The following is a 20487-nucleotide window of genomic DNA, read 5'->3' on the forward strand; positions in this document are numbered from 1 at the left end:
TGGAAAAGTGAAAGTATATTAAAAACATGTTGCTTATTTGATAAATTTTAGAAAATTGAATTGAGAATTGCAATATGAAAGAGGTACGATTAGACATCATTCAAGCTTAATATAAATAAAAGCTTAACTGTGTGTTTCTGTGTTTGGCCCAGGGACATTAAGGGACAAATGTGGCAGATGGCATGGAGGGGGCCCTTGAGGAAAGATTGGGGGTAGGTAGCTACCACGTAACGAGAGGGGGGGGGGGAGAGAGACAGACAGACAGACAGCGAGAGAAAGACAGAGAGACAGACACACACACACACACACAGAGACAGAGGGACAGAGAGAGAAAGAGAGAAAGACAGACAGACAGCCAGATACCCTGGGACTAGAACATTGCTGCTGAGGAAGAGGCTCCTAGAGAAAAGAGGGCCACGTCATAGCTTCCTCTTTTAACCCATAATTCAAAAGCATCTTTTAATCACATAGACCACTAGGTGATACAGTGAACAGAGTTTGTATCCTGACTTAAGTGCTTCTGAAAGGGAACCACTTTATTTCTAATAGCCTCAGTTTGCTTATTTGCAAAATGAGGGTAATAATAGCCCTTTCCCTTCCAAGGCTGAGAGAATAAGTAAAATTTCATTTATTAAAAAATTTTGAAAACCTTAAAGTGCTACATAAATAATAGTTATTATTCTTACTAAGGTCAAATATTGCTTTACATTTGGCATCCCAGATGCTTTCTGGGTAGTAGAGTGTTGAAGTGGAGTAGATTGGCAGCTCTTATAGCCAAGGATTGTAACCTCCTTCTCTCCTGCCATCCCCGGCTTTCTGCTCTTTTTCCTTAGAAAGGCACATATATCCTCTGAATCAAAGAACTTATACCATCTCCCCCAAATGCCTACTACTGACTGAGTGGCCACTATGATATGATAGCCAAGAACCCTATAGAATGCTATTGAAATAATGGTTCGTATCCACACATGTATTTTGGGCCAGACGTGTTTTTATCGATAATCTCTCATAGTATTTCATAAACCCCTGTGAAATACTTGCCAGCAATATTACTAATCCTATCTTAAAGAGAAGATGGGTTTGTTTGTGTGACTGATATCTTGTCACACTTGTAAGTGTGAGAGTCGAGATTCAAAGTCAAGCCTTTCTCTAAGTCAAACACTCTCATCCCCACACCATGCTGCATTTGTTGAAAGCAAAGTCAGATATTTAGAGACAAGACCCCGTGGATGAGCTCACTGTCTTAGAGCAAGCAAAGTCATCCTCTGTCTGAGCTGCTTTGATTGCCACACCTCCAGGAGACGAAGGAACTATATAAACAAGCTGCTGGTGAGGGAGACGTTGGGTAGCCTAGAGCTCAGGCACATGGAGATGGGGTCTCAGTCTCTACTGCTGTGCCTCCTGCTGCTCTGGATCTCAGGTGAGGGAAAAAATCTGAAGGATCTCTCTTGGGGTCACAATCAATTTTAAGGTCTTTGTTATTCGTTTGAGCAGGGGTGTGTGTGTGTGTGTGTGTGTGTGAGAGAGAGAGAGAGAGAGAGAGAGAGAGAGAGAGAGAGAGAGAGAGAGAGAGAAAGAGAGAGAGAGAGAAGAGAAAGACAAGGAAATGATCTGATTCTTCTTGGATGATCCTTGGATATATGGTCTAGTGTCTGAGAGGAGAGTTGACTCCAGTGTAATAGGGATTGTTTGGACAACTACCAATGGGTATATTCATTGATCCTATCATTATTGTTCTATGTTTTTTGTGTGTGATTTCAGATGTCAGTGAGGGGATTGAGGTAACTCAGTCTCCAGCCTTCCTGTCTGTGTCAGCAGGAGAAAAAGTCACCATCACTTGTAGGACCAGTGAGAGTGTTACAGGCAGCAATGGTATCAGTTATTTAAACTGGTACAAGCAGAATTCAGGTCAGGCTCCTAAACCCATAGTTCACTTGGTTTCAACCCTGATGCCTGGGGTCCCCTCCCGGTTCAGTAGCTCTGGGTCTGGGACAGATTTCACTCTCACAATCAGCCCAGTGGAGGCTGAAGATGTAGCAGTTTATTATTGCCAGCAAGATTTTCTTTATTTCCACGGTGCTCCCATCTTGAACAAAAACCTCTGCTGACTGTCGAGCAATTAAATCCAGATGTCTTTTACACTTCCCCATTCCTTACTTACATCTGTGACTAAGGTAACAGCTTTGGGCTTATTTTGGTGTCAGGTCTGCTGTGCTCAAGGAGAGAGTGGGGGGCTCAGACTGGCCATTTGCTGAGTCTTCCTCACTGCTTTTTCCAACAGAAGGAGTTGCAGACCTTCAGTACTGAGTCTTCCCTTCCATGGAGATTAAGAGTCATTGCCCAGGCTCAGTTTTAAGGCTCTTCAGTGCAAAATTGCCTCTATTTCCCTTTAGGCAGGGAAGTTGGAGGATCCTGAGAATTCAGGGAAGCAAGAAAGGGAACAAACATTTATTAAGAGCCTACTGTGTGCTAGGCATTGTAAGTACTTTATAGACATTATCTTTTTTGATCCTAATAACAATTCTATAAAACAATTGCTATAATAATCCTCATTTTACAGCTGAGGAAACTGAGGCAGACAGAATTTAAGATTTGTCCAGAGTCCCACAGCTAATAAATATCTGAGGGCAGATTTTAATCTAATTCTAATTCATGTCTTCAACTCGAGCCTCAGCTCTCTGTGTACGATGGCACTCCATTTTGCCTGGGGAGCTATCCCAGAATCACTGCTGGAACATTTACCCTTTCTTTTCTTCTTTTTTCCTTTCCTCTCCAGCTTTTCCCCTCCTACTCACCAGTCTCTGCTAGTTCTTTCCAAATATCCTTGGATTTATGCTCTTCCCCCTCTCTCCAACTTGTTATCTGTCAAATGGCAAGTTATAGTTTTTATAAATGAAGAAACTGGCTCATAGATGCTAATGGCTTGACTAAAGTCCTATTTCTCAATGAAACTGGGGCAGGTTCCGTGTCTCTCTACTTCCTTTCCAATGCTCTCTTCCATCAATACCTCCTGTCTTGGACAAGTGATCCAAATGGAACCGACATCTTCACCCATGTTAAAGTAAAAGACAACATAGAAATACATAAAAGTTCTATTGGGCAGACAGATGGTACAGTCGATAGAGTATTGGACCCGGCATCAGGAAAACCTGAGTTTAAATATGGATTCAGTTGTGTAATCTTCACCAAGTCACTTAACCCTCTTTGCCTCAGTTTACTCATCTGTAAAATGATCTGGAGTAGGGAATGGTAAACCACTTCAGTGTTTTTGCCTAGAAAATCCCAACTGAAGTCATGAAGAGTCAGATATGACTCAAGTGACTCAACCACCAGAACAAAAAGAATCTATCAAACACCATTGGCTGCCATCTTGGAAGCTTCTATCCCATTGGAGATAGGGAGAATTTAGTGAAATAATAACCACTAAAGTGATGAACTTTGGAGAAAATGTGCAAGTACTTTTCTGTTCATTTCATTAGATTCACATCTTCAAAATGGTGATATTCAAAATATAACTGAATGTAAAAAGGCATACAGTCATCCATTTTCTTGTGTCGTAGTCTTGCTGTTGGTGGGCTGGCAGACAATGGTTTTACACAGCATCAAGCGGCCCAGGCGCCTGTTCTGTCATCAATGAGCTTGTGGCAAGCTCCTCAGGATCCAATCATTCTCAATTTAAAGATGGCGGGGAACTTAGAGGTGTCTGGGGTCAAGTCCCTTATTTTCAGATGAGGAAACTGATGTCTGGAAAGGTGAACACCAATAATTATAGAGTTCTTCAAGATCATAAAGTACCTTTTGAATGTGATCTCAACAACACTGGTCAGTAAGTACTATTATCCCCATTTCATGAATGAGGAAATTGAGGCTGGGTAAGATTAAGTGACTAGTCCTGGGTCATACAGATCATAGGCATCTAGAGCTTGCCTTGTAGGTCTTCCTTGAATGTAGGTCTTTCTGACCTCAATTCCAGAGCTTTGTACTGATTCAAATTAAGGTAAACTGAGGTATAAAGTTCTGAGCCTTATCAGCTTATTGATAGGGCATGAATCTATTAAGAAAGTGATTCAATGGTTGTCTCAACTCTACCAGAGAACATTACCAAAGTAAAGAATAACAAGGTTGTTTTTATAGCAATTAAGATGATAGAGCAAAATTTTGACCTTTTTAGAGGTGTATTTTTTAGGCTGGCTATCGATGATCTCAGAATTGAGATTATATAATTTGGACTTCCCTTTCTGAAATCTGCTTAACTGCAACAAGCCATATGATTGGTTTAACAAGAGAAAAGGTCTCAAACATGGAAGCTGAGATTTGGCCTTTTAGATTAATCAAGTTCCTTTGAAAAGTGGGTGATTGATAGTTATAAATATGACAGTAACTATAAAACAAAACAGTTTTTCTTTAAAATTTCTTTAAAAATCAAAAATGATTTTTTGATTGTGGATTTAAGATAGTCCAATTATTCTAACTATCTCTCCTAGATCTATTTTCCAGGTTGGCATTTTTCTCAAGAGGTTTTACATTTTTCTTTATTTATTTGCTTTTTGATATTTCATGGAATTATTTTTACTTCTTTTTAAAAACTATTTATTTTTCAAACTTAAATAGAAAGGAAAAAATTCAGAAAAAGAAAAGAGAGAATGTATGTGATATTAGAAGATAAGGGAAAATTCGATATATGAAGTAATTAACTTTTGTTCTTTGAAAGCCTATGTAATAAATACTATCTATTGTACTCAGCATCATCCATCTTTTCTTTACTTCCTTGTCAGTTTTCTTTTGTTCTCTGTTGTGTACTTTACTTCTACTTCTCCTTATCTGCTCTTCCCTCAACCTTCTCCGAGAAGACATCAATAAAGGATGCATTTATATCTCTATATATCCCCATGAGTATATAAATAGATATGTTTATACACAAACTAAGTATTCTTTATACATATATACATAAATATCTATAATCATACAATATATATATACAATTGTGTACATAAGTATCTAGGTAAAACTATAGTACACATGTTTGTCCTGTTTCTCTGAAGATTGGATAACATCATCCTTGATACGTCTAAGTCTTTCCACATTTTTCTAAATATACCAACTCATCATTTCCTATACCACAGCAATATTCCAACCTTATATGATTTAATTATTTTAAATAGTCTAAAATAATATTGATTAAGTTTGCTAAAGCCTAAGGACCCCTTCTCAGAATCATGGTCATTTGTCTATATTCATAATGAAAAAAATGCTAAATATAACAGGCTCATGAAAAGAAAGATGTAATTTTTTTCTATCTAGATCCTTGGCTCCCATTAAATCGACTCAGAGACCCCAGATGAACTAAATAAAAAAATGGGAAATTCAGTCTGATTCCTATCAAAGATCTGAAGGGGAGGAGCTACTGCCCAGATGTTTATAACTTGAGTCTTATTGGTCACTTTACATTTACATCACTTTCCCTGATGAAGAAGGTGGCAGAGAAGAAGCATTCCATGCCAGACTCCCTTGTGAGCATTGTGGTTCATTTTCTTTCAGGTTCTCACCCAGTTGGGTCACTGGTACTTTTTAAGTATTATTAAGTACACTTGGGGTCTGACTTGAATAAGTCTTTCTCTTTCCATTGTGTCTTTTGTGGGTAATTTTTATCTGTGCAGTTGCAATTATTCTTTTGGAGATTTCCTCAATAGACCAAGAGCCAAGATTCATTTGGAGACACATACTGGAAAGGTTGTTAGACATTATCCCCCAAAGGAGGCACCATTCAAGGTACTCTCAAGTGTATGGAAACAAACACTCTGACTTGAAAGAGCACAGTTCTCAATATTAAAGGAAAGATAGATAGTGGAGCTAAGAAGAAGGGGCACAGGCAGCAACCTAGCTGTCTTCTCTCAGTCTCCTCCACTAACAACTTTCTTAAAAATGATTTTTATTTTTATTTTTGGTTTTTGGTTTTTTTTTCCTTCCAAACAACTTTAAAATAACTCCTCAAATCTAATTTTGGAGAAGCAAAGCCAACAAAAAGTCAGAGTGAGACATTCTTGAAATCTAAGACAACTTAGGAGGTTAACAGGGGAGCTCTGTGACAGCAGGATGAGGAACTATCTGGAGAGCATACACAGGGTGGCAGCACAGGACTGTCATATATACATACGTACATAAGTATATATATAATATATATGTATCTATATATATATATACACACACATACATACACATATATATGCTATGAATGTATATATATGGAGAAAGATAGAAAAGCAGAAATACACAGAGAGAGATTGAGAGACACAGAGATTTCCTTCCAATTACATATTAAAATAATTTTTAACATCTTGAGTACCAAAATGTGAAGCCTTGAATGAAATGAGAGCCATGAGTGATGTACTGATACCATAGAGAGACACAAGAGTAGGTTAATGCTATAGCAGGGCTATCTGGGAAATGTTTAACAACTGGTTCTCTGAATAATTTGTAGGTACAACATACTTTCAAGTTTAATGTCCATCATTCACATTTTCCCACCATTCTCTTAACCTAGCTAATCATTAAAACAATAATCCAAGTGCTTATTTGTAGCATTTGCCAGTTTCTGAGGTGTAAATGTGCCTTCTATGAAGTTAACAATTGTCTCTTGGGAGCAGGTTTCAGTTGGCTCCAACATACCCTGTCCAATGCTGGGAGAATTCACAGCATGAATAGCTATTGGGAAGAATCTAAAGTTCATGGTCCCTACTATGTCTTCAGGTGCTTCGGAGTTTTATTAGAATGCACCAGGGCCTAAGATCTTTGAACATCACAGAAGAGATCCCTTGCCAAGCTAGGTCAGGATTCTGGAATACCCAGTGGGTGAGGCCCTTGAAATGTGTTATTTGAACAGAAAACATCTTTTCCCCTCCCTTATCTTTCGACTCCTTTAAATGGTGAATCCCCAGGAGACAGAGCCAGGTAAAGAGAGAAATTATATAAGGGAAGATGGGGAAAGAGAAGATTGGTAGGAGAGCTCAGGCATGTGGGAGCCAAGCTCAACTCCTCTGTCTCCTGTTATTCTGGATCCCAGGTGAGGGGGATTTCTCCTATGCTTACACATGATTTCTGGGTTTCCACTGTCCCTGTGGTTGTGATTTTGAATGTGATTCTAAGGGAACACAGAGAGGATCAGACTTATTTCAGATGGTGCCTGTTTGGAAGAAGGTAGCTTCTGGGGGTTCACCACAATTTAATATAGTCTTGGATAAATATATTCACTTAAGTTCATCACAATTGTTGGATTTGTGATCAGATGCCAGTGGACGACAGATCGTGGTGGCCCAATCTCCAGATTCTCTGTCTACATCTCTAGGAGACAGAGTCACTTGTTCAATTAGAACAAGTCAAAATGTCCGTAGCTGTTTAGACTGGTACCATAAAAGCCAGGACAGGCACAAAGCTCATCATTAAACTCATTTCTACCCTCCTGCCTGATGTCCCCGCCGGGTTCAGTGGCAATGTCTCCAGCACAGATTTCTCCCTCAAAATCAGCAGTGTGGAGGCTGAGGATGCTGCAGTCTATTACTGGCAGCAAGTTATAACTTATCCTCACAGTACTCAATCTTTGACCATAAACCCCCTAGCTCTCAGATTAGATGAAACATTAAGTTTAGTTATCTTTGCTGCTCCCCCTTGTGGTCTTGCCCTTGTGACACTGGTCCATTTATTGTCAGAGGAAGACATTTTTCTGATCTCCAACAGGGGAGTTAGAACAGCTTGTTAGAGCCTGTGAATGGAAATGATGTCAAGTTTAGACATAGTCGATTTACTCCCCCTTTATTTTTTTCTCCTTTTCTTCTTCCATCTTTTCTTCTCTCATTTACTGGTCTTTACCAATACTTTTCTTACCATTCTCCTTAGGCTGATACTACTGTTCCCTTGTTCTTTTCATCCCAACCTCTCATCTTTTACAGAACTTATTCTAATTTTACAAATGAGGAAATAATGGCCAAGAGCTTGTTTTCTTTCTCATTTTTCCTTTTTTCTTGTGCAATATGATAATTCTGGGAATATGTTTAACATATGTTGCTTTAGTTACTGTCTATGGGACAGGGCGGGACATAGGAAGAAAAAATTTGGAATACAAGGTTTTTCAAGGGTAAATGCTAAAAACTATCTGTGTATATATTTTGAAAACAAAAAACTAAAAAATAAAAATATATAGATGAAAAGAACACTAATCATACCAATTTAAATGAAATTCATTCAGAATGAATATAAAGTCTTAAATTTGGGTTCAAATAATGAACTTCATAATTACAATAAAAGGAATTTATGTGAATTTGTTCCCTTGATGCTCCAGTCCCTCCCGGGTCCAAGTGTCTGTAGCTTTTGAAAGGGATCCTGACATAACAGGATCTAGGTAAGGGAAAGAGGCTAAGCTTGCTACACAGAAGACATGGGAATAGGAAACTGCTGGATTATCATACTGGCCAGTGAACACAAGACTGGGAACTAGAAAAGATTGGAGTCTGTGAAGGTTGGAATCTGTGTCAATTCCTATATCCTCTGATTCCTTGTATATAAACAGCTGTGTTGATCCTACCATATGGAGAGAGGCCACAGGGTGCAAAGAATCATATTTTGGGGACCATCTATAAACATCAACTTTTCTAAAGAAAGAAACTTTCTAAGAAACTTTATAAAGAAATTATAAAGCCAAGTTTTTTATTCAATAACCAATGAATGAGTGGATTCATACTACTATAGAATTGAATATCTATCTTAACTTTCTTCCCATCAATCCAACCAGAAGAGACAAGTTGGAGTGAAAAGGAAAATTCTTGGTCTTCCTTGGAGAAGAAGGCAAAGGAGTTCATCTTAGTTATCCAAGCAACAAGAAACATCAAGTCATGGGCAATTTGGTCACTTCATATTGCAGTTTACTGTTAAGTATCTATAAAAAGAGTAAAAACTATTGCCTCTGATACGCCATTTGTCAGAAATGATAAGGAAGCAGAGATATTCTATGAAGAACTCAGTAATTCTTCAAATTAAATCTATGTAATAAAATACATACATTTCTAGAAAAGAAATAGTAGCAGGGAAAAGACAGTGAGCGGTTAGTGGGTTGATAACAGAAACAGTTTTCTCAGACATGAGACCATCAGAAGAAGTGGAGACAAAATCAGTTTCTGCCTCTAGATTCAACCTTCTTCTATGTGTGATGTGTGATGCCATGTGTGATGCACTGAGACCAGAGACAAACACAAAAGGAGGTTGATGCTCCTGCAGGACTATGCAGGGAAATGTTTAACCACTGGCTCTCTGAAAAACTAAGTAGGCAACACGTGCTTTCAAGTTTAATGTCCATCATCTCCATTTTTCCATCTCTCTCTTAAGCCTAGAAATCACTAAAACAATAAAGCAAGTGCTGATTTATAGCATTTGCCAGATTCTAAGGTGTAAATGTGTCCTCTGAGAAGTTACCAATTGTCTCTTGGGAGCAGCTTTCAGCTGCCTCCAACATACCCTGCCCAAGCCTGGTAGAACTCACTGCCTGAGAAGCTCTGGAGAAGATTCTATCTGGTTCATGGCCCTTTTTATATCTCAGGTGCTTTAGGATTTGTCAGAACAGGAGAGGGCCTAAGACCATTGAACAACTCATCAGGGAGGGGGCTCGCTTCTCCAAGTCAGGGTCCTGGGCCGCCCAGTGGGGGAGGCCCCTGAAATCTGTTCCCTGAGCAGGAAACCATCCTTTCCCCTCCCTCATCTGCTTTGCATGGTCAGGCCCCAGGAGATGAAGGCAGTTGAAGCCAACAACTACAAAGGGCAGCTGGGAGAGAGACTGCTGGGTGGGAGAGCTCAGGCACACGGAGATGGGGTCCCAAGCTCGGCTGCTCTGGCTCCTGCTACTCTGGCTCCCAGGTGAGGGTGATGTCTGCATGGCCACACATGGTTTCCACTTCCATTGTCCCTGTGGCTGCGATTTTGAATGTCTGTGTGTGGTTCTAAGGGGACACAGAGATGATCAGGCTTATCTCAGACGGTTCCTGTTTGGGAGAGGGCAGGTTCTGGTCCCTGACTGTGTGGTGCACAATTTAATACAGTCTTGCCCGTTCTAAATAGTCAATCAAGTTCTTCACTGTTCTTGGATTTGTGATTTCAGATGCCAGTGGACAACAGATCGTGGTGACCCAATCTCCAGATTCCCTGTCTGCATCTCCAGGAGACATGGTCTCCATCAACTGCAAGACAAGTCGAAGTGTTAGTAGCTATTTATATTGGTACCAACAGAAGCCAGGACAGGTTCCAAAGGTCATCATTAAATCCATTTCCACCCTCCTGCCTGATGTCCCTGCCCGGTTCAGTGGCAGTGGCTCCAACACAGATTTTTCCCTCAAAATCAGTGGTGTGGAGGCTGAGGATGCTGCAGTCTATTACTGCCAGCGGGGCTATAGCTTGTACCCACAGTGTTCTATCTTTAAACATAAACACCACTCCTAAGTCAGGTGAAATGTTAACTTCAGCCATCTCTGCTGCTTTCCCTTCCCTACAGCTGCAACTTTCGCCTTGTTTAGCTCTAGTGTTTGCAATGCTCAGGGAAAGATCATGGGGTTCAGGTTGGCTGCTGGTTTGGTATTTCTCCCTGACTCGTCCACTCCAGGGAGGCACAGATACTTGGTACAGAGCCCTTCCCTTTGTGGTTTTGCCCTTGTGACCCAGAAGAAGACCTGCTCCTGAGCTCCTGCAGGGGAGTTAGGGCAACTTGTTGAAGGCTGGGAATGGAAATGATTTCAGGTAGAGACATCTATTTACATCCCCTTTATTTTCTTCTCTTTCTCTGCCTTCACCTCTTCTTCTCCCATTTACTGGACTTTGCCAATCCTTTTCTTACCATTCTCCTTAGGCTGATACTACTATTCCCTTGTTCTCTCTCTCCCTACCTCTACATCTCTTACAGAACTTATTCTAATTTTACAAATGAGAAAATAATGGCCAAGAGCTGTCAGTGACGTGACTAAAGTCATGTCATTAATTGATAACAGAGCTCAGTCTATGTCCAGGTCTCCTCACTTCCCTTCCAATCACTTTCCTACAAAGTCATGATATCATAAATGAATGACAAACAAAAACTTCCCTTGCTATCTGTCCCTCCTCTCTCATTCCCATTCACATCAATGTTACCATTCTTTATTCTTTTTGCCTACTCCTTTCAGTGTATTTCTCTAAATTCTTGATGTGCCATATAAAAGCAAATCCAACAAACTCTTCCCATAATTCTAGATTTAATCTAGATAAGGTTGTTCTACCTATTCCATAATCTTGTACTCAGAAAATGTTGACTCTTTTAGAAATGACTGTATGCCTGACTACCACCTCCATTATTGGGTACAATTGTTTATAGCCCTTTCCCAAATACATTGGGCCAGAAGAAGAATCAGACATGATTCTTGCACTTCCAGAGCTTCCCTTTGAGCCATTACACTGTGATCTTCTTTTGTCTTCTTTAGTTCCAACATTCATTTCAGTAAAACGTTGTGTTTCAAATTTTTCTCCCTTCCTCTTTTACCTTTCTTCTCTCCAAGACAGCAAGCAACCTGACATAGGTTACATATGTTCATATGACATAGGTTCAGTTTAAAAGAACATTTCCATATTTATCATGCTGTGCAAGAAAAAATCAGATCAAAAGGGAAAAATATAGGAAAGACAGAAAACAAGCAAATAAACAACAAAACCAACAACAAAAGGTCTTCACCTTCACCTTCACCTTCACATACTACATTTTGATTCACATTCAGTCTCCATTATCTCTGAATGTAGATGGCATTTTCTATCCCAAGTCTTTTGGAATTGCCTTGAATCACAGCATTGTTGAGAAGAGCCAAGCCTAACACAACATAATCTTCTTGTTAGTATGTACAATGTTCTTTTGGTTCCATTCACCTTTATTCAACATCCGTTCATGTGAGTCTGTCCATGCATTTCTGAAATCAACTTGCTCATCATTTCTTAGAGAATAATAATATTCCATTATACTCATACACCATAACTTATTCAGCCATTGCCCAACTGATGGCAATTCAGCCATTGCCCCTCAATTTTTAGTTCCTTGCCACTACAAAAAGGAAGGGCTACTACAAACATTTTTGTATATGTGTGTCCTTTTCCTCTTTTATGATCGTTTGGGGATACAGATCAAGCAGAGACACTGCATTTCCATGGAACCTGGAAATAGTTCCAGGTTGTTCTCCAGAATGATTAGATCACCAAATACGCATTAATGTCTTAGTTTTCCTATATGCCCTCCAACATTTACTATTATCTTTTCTTGTTATTTTAGCCAATCTGAGAGATGTGAAATGGTACTTCAGAGTTGTCTTAATTTGTATTTCTTTAATCAATAGTTATTTAGAGGATTGTCTCATATGACTTGAAATAACTATAATTTCTTCATCTGAAAATTGTCTATTCATATCCTATAACCACTTATGAATTGGGTGATGGTTTCTATTATAATCTTCTTTTTGAGGTTCATTCAATCCATCTACATCATGCTCTACATATTTACCTTCTGGTGTTCTGGTCACTGGTAAGAGGGATCTCTTCTATGCTCATACATAGTTTCTGAGTTTCCACTGTCCCTATGGTTACAATTTTGAATGTTCATGTGATTCTACAGAGATGATTATACTTATCTTGGGTGATCCTTGTTTTGAGGAGGGGAGATTCTGATTCCTGAGTGTGTGGTTCACCACAATTTAATATGATCTTGGCTGATGAATATATTCACTCTTGTTCATAACTATTGTTTTTAAATTTGTGATTTCAGATGCCAGTGGACACCAGATTTGGGATGACCCAATATCTAGCCTTCCTGTGTGCATTTCTAGAGAGACAGAATTAGTGCTAACTGTAGGATGAGTTAAAATATCAGTAAGCATGTATACGAGTAGCAACAGAAGCCAGGACAGATTCCACAGCTCATCATTTCTACCTTCCAGACTGGGGTTCCTGCCTAGTGGCAGTTGTTTTTGCACAGTTTTCTCCCTCACAATCTGCAGTTTGGAGGGGGAGGATGCTACAGGCATCTACCTGCATATAGGTCACTCTTCCTCCATTTTCAAGGAGTTCAGTAACTGGATCATAGTTTTCCTCTTCACTCTAATCTCCACCACCTACTATATAGTACTATACTATAAGTTGTTGTTCATCCCCCTCCCCAGATACTTATGGTAATTCTTCTTCCTTAAAGCTATGAGGTAATATTGAGAGACCATCCTCTCAAACTTTTTGTATAAACACTCACTTCTGGCCCAACAGTAAAAAAATAAAAGACTTTCATGTATCACCCATTAAAGTAGAAAGAAACAAAATACTTGGACATTCTCTGAAATGAGAAGAAAGGCTCCTTCATCTAATTCCTTTTTATCTGTTTTATTATTTATAGCTAAAGAGAGTAGGTTGGTCTTGTTCAAATTTATTATCACAATGGAGATTTCGCAAACATAATGAAATGTATTCATTATGAGCCATTGGAAAGAATACACAAAGAAATTCAACGGGTCAAATTACATAAATCAGCATATTAATAATGGTGATAATTTGCATTGACATAGTGTTTTAAGGTTTGCCATATGCTATTCTTTGGTTACCTAGTTTGGTACTCACACAAATCCCATGAAAGAGGTGCTATATATCATTTTATAATAATACATCATTTTACAGATGAGGAAACTGAGGCTGAGAGATTAAGTGAAGATGATATAGCAAAGGCAATATTTAGACAAAGCAATCAAGGAAAGCCTGAAGAGGGAAATATGACTTCCAGATAAGTTGGGTGGGTGAGCCACACCTTTTGGCTCCTGAGTCATGCACTGAACAAAAGGGATTTCAACAGTCAGAGATAAGGAAGAAGTACCTTCAAGACATTTGGAACTGTCCACATTCACTTATGGTGAGAGTAGCTGCCATCATAAAAAAGGGAGATGATTAATTACCTAATAGAAAGGAATAGAAAGTCCTTGGAGTGGTTGTGAATAGATGCTTAAAGAAATGGTGTCTAAGAATGGAGATAAAATTTCTGGACTTCACTTGAAATGTTGGAAATAAGGACTGATAAAAGTAAGATTTGCCTGAAATTTTGCAAAGTTTTTTTTTTTTTTTAAACAGAAGGCTGAGAGCTTTAAACTACTAAGGGAAAAAAAATGAAGCCTATGACCCATGTATATCTACAACAAGAAGCTTGCAGTCCATGTAAGCCTCTGTAAAAGAGAAACTTTTGCCTGCTTCCCAGATCTCTATATATGAAAGTCAGAGACTTTCATAATAGGGCTGGGAGAGGAAAGATGGTCAACTCCAGTTCATAATGCACACAGAACAAAAAGGAACCGATGTAAATGTAAAGTCACTTAGAAGAGTCAAACCACAGTCATTTCTGCAGCAGCCACTTCCCTATATTAGCTGTACTGGATGGCAAAGAGAGGTTTTTGTAGCTGGATGTATCATGTGAGAGGAGAGCCATCATCCTGCTGACAGTAATAAACCCCTGCATCCGCAGCCTCTATGCTTTTGATGGTGAGGGTGAAATCAGTGCCATATCCACTGCCACTGAACCGAAAGGACACCCCAGGCTGGAGGGTGGAAACACCTGTAATGAGGAGCTTGGGAGGCTGTCCTGACTTCTGCTAGTACCATTATAGATCATCAGAGATATCCTGACTGGCTTTGCAGGTGATGGTGGCTATGTGCCCTGGAGAAACAGGCAGAGAATCTGAGTCAGAACAATGCTTGCTCTGGATCCTAGTTAGTGAAAGAAAGCATCAGATGAAAAGCTCCATTAGGAAAACCTCTTTACTGAGCTCCAGCATTTATACAAGGAATTTAGGTTAATAAAACATTTTAACATGTTTCATCTCATCCTTTAAAAAAATCTTGGGTGGTAGATGCTACTGTTATCTTATTTAACATATGAGAAAACTGAGGAGAACAAAAATTAGGGAATTATTGAGAATCACGCAACTAGTGAGTGTCTAAGGTTGGATTTGTTCTCAGTCTTCCTGATCACAAATCCATTCTAGCTTACTGAACCACCTTACCACTATCACCATCCCTGCTATTGATGTTGCTGCTGCTTTTTCTCTTGCTGCTATTGCTACTGCTACTCCTGCAACTGCTAGTATTACTACTGCTGCTGCTGCTGCTGCTGCTACTACTACTACTACTTCTGCTTGATATTTATGTAGCAGTCTCAGGTTTTGGAAATACTTTACAAATGTCACCTAATTTCATTCTTCCAATAACTCTGTGAGGTAAATGATTATATTATTTTTCTTTTAGAGATAAGAAAACTGAGAGTGAGAGGTTAAGTGCTTTCTCCATGGTGACAGAGCTATTTAATGGATGTGGTACCATTTGAACTTGCAGTTTCTTGACTCAAGACCAGAATTCTATATATTGGGACACTTCGCTGCCAAGTGCAACATGATACTTCCCCATTGACCTTATATAAAATGAGAAATTCCATATACTATCATGCTCACTATGAGAGGATTAATGTTTTATGAAGCTATCAAATCCTCTTGCACATAAAAATAAAAAGAAGGAAAAAGAGGAAGAGAAAGAAGGAGGAGAAATTAGCAACAACAGCAACAATAATAGCTAGTCCTTATATAACACTTCAAAAGTTGCAAAGCACTTTACAAACACCATCTCATTTTATTCTGATGATAATTTTGGAAGGCAGGTGCTCTTAATTGTATAAATGAGTTAACTGAGGCTAAGGGGAGTAAAATGATTTCCACAAAGATACACAATGGCTAAGTATCTGAACTTATTGTGCTTGAAACCAAGACTTATGTTCTATCCATTAAGCAATCCACCTGCCTAGAAGAGTGTATTACAATAGAACAGGCAAGGGGTGATGAGTATCTGGAATAGAGTACTTGTAATATAAATAGAGAAAAAGACAGACCCATGGGGAACATTGGAGAAATGGAATCAATTTTATTTGTCATTTACTAGAAATAGTGGAAAAGGCATTTGAGACATTCTTATATGCTGTGTGTGTGTGTGTGTGTGTGGTATGTGGGTGAGGAGGATAGACATGGAGAGGGTGGAAGGCATAATTATGGTTCTTTGTAGGATGTTGAGAAGTTGCTTTAAAGAGACAAACAAAATAAGGGAACTAAAACATAATAGTGTCAAGAAAACCTAGGAAGGAGAAAGTATATGGAAGGATGGGGTGGGTGATTTGGGGGATAGGAAGGGTCAAGAGCATCAAAAACTATAGAGAGCATCAAAAATATTTAGACTATCAGGTTAAATAATACCCTGATCTTTGCTGATAATGGCAAGCCCAACCCTAGTAGAGAGGTATGATGAGAAACCAAATTAAAAGGGAGTAAGAAGTCAATGGCTGTGAGAAACATGGACATAGTAAATTCAGACAGATTTCTCTAGTAGTCTTTGAATTGAAGCTGAACTATAGAATGAGAGCTTGAGAAGACACAAGCTTGTAGTGTTTTATTTATTTTAACAAACCATGACATCAAGAATTCAGGGTGCTAGAATTTATGGAAGGTGTGAATTAGGGGAATAAAGACAGACTGCAATTGACCTAAAGAGGGGTTGCCCCTTCTCTGAGACTGGAATGAAGGAAGAGAAAGATTCTGAGATGATTTGAAATCTGTAAATGAGAAGAAGGAAGTTGAGATGAATGTTATGTTTTCTTAAAGAACTTATAAGGGAAATATTACAAATGTAATAAACTCTAGAGACAAACTAACTCTACATTAAGAAGCTCAGACCATCCTCCTTTCCCTATATAAGTCAGATTGCTTTGCATAGTCTCCCCTATCTCCACCCCCAAGCAATTCCTATTGCACTAAATCTTTATCAGAGGGTCTTGTAAGTCTCTTGCCAAGGATCAGCACTGGACAGAGCACAGAGTGGAGATGGTGTCCCCAATTCAGTTCTTCTGCCTCCTCCTGCTTGGGCTTCCAGGTGAGAAAAGAGACACAGGGAGTATTATGGGATTATTCACATGCTTTGGGTATGCATTTTAGATCATTCAGAATCTATGCCTACAATTTTAAAATACTCTCCTTTTTTAGTATATAATATCCCAATATCTGGTACAAATGTATCCCGGTACAAATTGGCCTCGCTGGTTAAAGACTCTAATCAAAACCTGATGACATTTGAGTTTTCTGTTTTATTACAGATGCCACTGGACAGATCATGATGACCCAATCTCCAACTTTGCTGTCTGTGACTCCAGGAGACACAGTCACCATCAACTGCAGGGCTAGTCAAGACATTAGCAAGTACTTAAATTGGTTCCAACAGAAACATGGTCAGTCTCCTAAGCTACTGATTTACTACACATCCAACCTGCTAACTGGGATCCCCTCCAGGTTCAGTGGCAGTGGGTCTGGAACAGATTACACTCTCACCATCAGCAGTGTGGAGACTGAAGATGCTGGAGTTTATTACTGTTTCCAGCGTAAAAATTGCCTCTCACAATGCTCTAGACCTGAACAAAAACTCCCCCAGGCACTCCAGCTGCTTCAACACAGGGGAAACTTTTGCTGCTTTTTGTCTCTAAGTGAAAACATCTGTGCTCTCTACTCAAAACTAATCACATCTCCCCTTCCTACAAAGCCCATCCTACTCTGGTCTTTACATCCTGCATAAATATTACCAAATGTGGCAAAGGATCCAAATTATAATCTAGGATATTCAGATAAAGCTCCAACTACCTCTAATAGTTGATCAGACTCTGATAATGTCTGATAGATACCTCAAGTGTCTAACTTTATTTCCTAAAGAGTAAAACAAAAACAACATTGTCAAGCTCCATTGAATATTTCTTCTCTTTTTCTGCAGTATCCACCTGCAGAGATTATTGGGAGGATCAAAAGATATAATATTTGTAAAGTACTTAGTCTAGTAGAAGGTAAGTGCTATATAAAGGATAGCTATAGCCATTATTATTCAAACAAAGTTAAAAAACTGGGGAAATTAGAAGACAAAATGCACTACTACTATCAAGAACTACATACCTCAAAGAATAGATCAAGGGCAGATAAGTTAATCTAAAATCCAAGATCAAAAGAAGAACCTGGTATCCCTTTTCAACAAATCATTAAATAAAATAGCCCCATGTCAAGCAATAAGAAAGAAGGAAATCAAATATGGAGAAATCAGAGTTGACAGCCTTCACCTTTGAGGAATCTAGAATTCGAAATGCAGAAGATTAAGATTTCTAAGCACTACTGACTTCTCCAGAAAAACTCACTGTAATCCTACAAAGAAAAAAATATCATCTATAATATAGATGATATTCAAACATTTCTGATCAGAAAACTGAAGGGAAAAGAAATATAAAAGAAACATATAGGGGCAGTTAAGTGGTGTGGTGAATAGAGCACTAGCCCTAAAGTCAGGAGGTCCTGAGTCAGATACTTAATATTTGCTAGATGTGTGACCCCGGGCAAGTCACTTAACCCCAATTGCCTCAGCAAAAAAAAAAAAAAAAAAAGAAAGAAAGAAAGAAAAGAAAAAAAGAAAAAAGGAAATAAACATATAGACATCAAGAGTAAAATAAAAAAGTAACTGCAAGTTGACAATCATAAGGTATTTGTATCAAAGAAATATTTAAATTCTAATGTGAGTGGTGCTTAAAGGAATCCTAATGTTATAAGGGGTGATAGAGATCCTGCATTGAAACAGAAGACTTGCACTTTATGTTTTGATGGTGCTGAAAGAAGACGGAAAATTTAAAGTGAGAGGGTATATGAGATAAATGAAGATCTACCCTTGTTGGGATTCACATGTAGATATATAAACAAAGAAGGAACAGGAGGAATCAGGCATCAGTTCAATTTCACTTTTGTCTTGACTTTTTAACATAGAAGACATAGATTTACACACAGAGAGATTATGTAAGAATGCATTCAACTCAATAAGGATACAAATAGGAATAGGAGGAAGATAAAGGGGAGAAAAAGAAGGAGGACCTTCAGGGAGTGTTTGTCATAAGTATAAAAACCTCAAGTTTGTTGAGAGAAGATTAAAAAAAGAAAGAATTAGAATGTCTAATAAGGACAGAGTGAGGGGTATAGAAGAAGAAATGTATGAAAAAATAGGATGAAGAGCAGTGTGGAGGGGAGACTCCTAATGAAGCCAGTCCAAGTAGAATCAATTGTAGCTGCCTCCCTGTCCCTACCAGAATATGTGATTTTTGAGTGACCACATGGTCAAAGAATGTGACAGATAATATCTGGGCACTTTGTATGAGAGTCCAAGATTCCCCAAAACAGTCTGAATGGGATTGAATATGTGCCTACCAAGCAGAGAAGTGGGTTTCCCCAAAGAAGTAGGGAGTGGATACATTTTCCAGACCCTGATTTGTAAAATGAGAAGGGGAGTGAGGAGGGTTGCATCCAATGACCTCCCAGATCCTTTACAACTCCAAATATAGAATGTGCCAAGAAGATTAGTGCACTTTTTAAAAAATGTTTTGCTTTTTTTTTTCCTGAGGCAACTGGGGTTAAGTGACTTGGCCAGGATCACACAACGAGGAAGTGTAAAGTGTCTGAGGTCAGATTTGAACTCAGGTTCTCCTAACTTCAGGGCTGGTGCTCTATCCACTGTGTCATCTAGATGCTCCCATTAGTGCAGTTTTTGTCATTAAAAGTTTTAAATGTCCCTACTTCTCTTGGGAAAGCCCATCTATGATGTCCACATATACCTTTAAGGTTATAGAAAAAGCCTTTCCTCCCCATCTCTCAGGAGGCTGTGAGGTCTACTAAGAAGGTCTTCTTTTTAGATAGCCAACATCTCTTGAGCCCTTGGGATTTGCATTTTTCCTCCAGAGACATGCCCCTGTGCAGCTGAGTGTTTATAAATAAGCTTTGTCATAGGTCACAGTGTCTGATCTGTCCTCCTTGGGGTAACCTAACCCACCAAGATGGACTCTCTGGCTCATTTACTGTGTTTTCTGCTGCTCTCTATACTAGGTGAGAGCCACATATTCAGCACAGCCTGAAAGCTGATGGTGGCTATTTTGAATCCACTGCTAGTGTTCCACCTTTCCATCTCTCAGTGTTTTTCCAGAGCCCAGTGAACAGATATTCCTAATACATGTTTTCAGTGGATACTTTCTTCCTCTCACCAGGATCCAGAACATGCGTTCTTCTGACTCATGCTCGATTCCTTGTCTGTTTCTCTAGGACAGACAGTCACCATTTCCTGCAAAACCAGTCATTGGCTGCAATGATATCAGCAGAATCTAGGACAGCCTTCTAAAGCTCCCCATTAAAGGTGTTTCCACCCTCCATATTAGGTTGACTGCAGAGTTCAGTGGCAGTGAATATGGCCCTGATTTTATCCTCCACATCAAAAGTTTGGGAGGCTGAGGATTCTGGGGATTCATACTGTCAGCAATATATTAGCTGGCCTCCCATAGTAATACAGCCGGCTACAAAAAGCTCTGTGCCATCCAGTGTA

The 20487-nt window shown here is 39.1% G+C and overlaps 1 gene segment (V, D, J or C); it reads right to left on the reverse strand.

Moving 5' to 3' along the window:
* LOC127547486 (immunoglobulin kappa light chain-like) overlaps nucleotides 1-20487 on the reverse strand; it is a 387121-nt gene that overhangs the window by 86044 nt on the left and 280590 nt on the right.

This window comes from Antechinus flavipes, chromosome 2 (assembly GCF_016432865.1).
Source record: "Antechinus flavipes isolate AdamAnt ecotype Samford, QLD, Australia chromosome 2, AdamAnt_v2, whole genome shotgun sequence".
In the NCBI taxonomy this organism is placed as follows: Eukaryota; Metazoa; Chordata; class Mammalia; order Dasyuromorphia; family Dasyuridae; genus Antechinus; species Antechinus flavipes.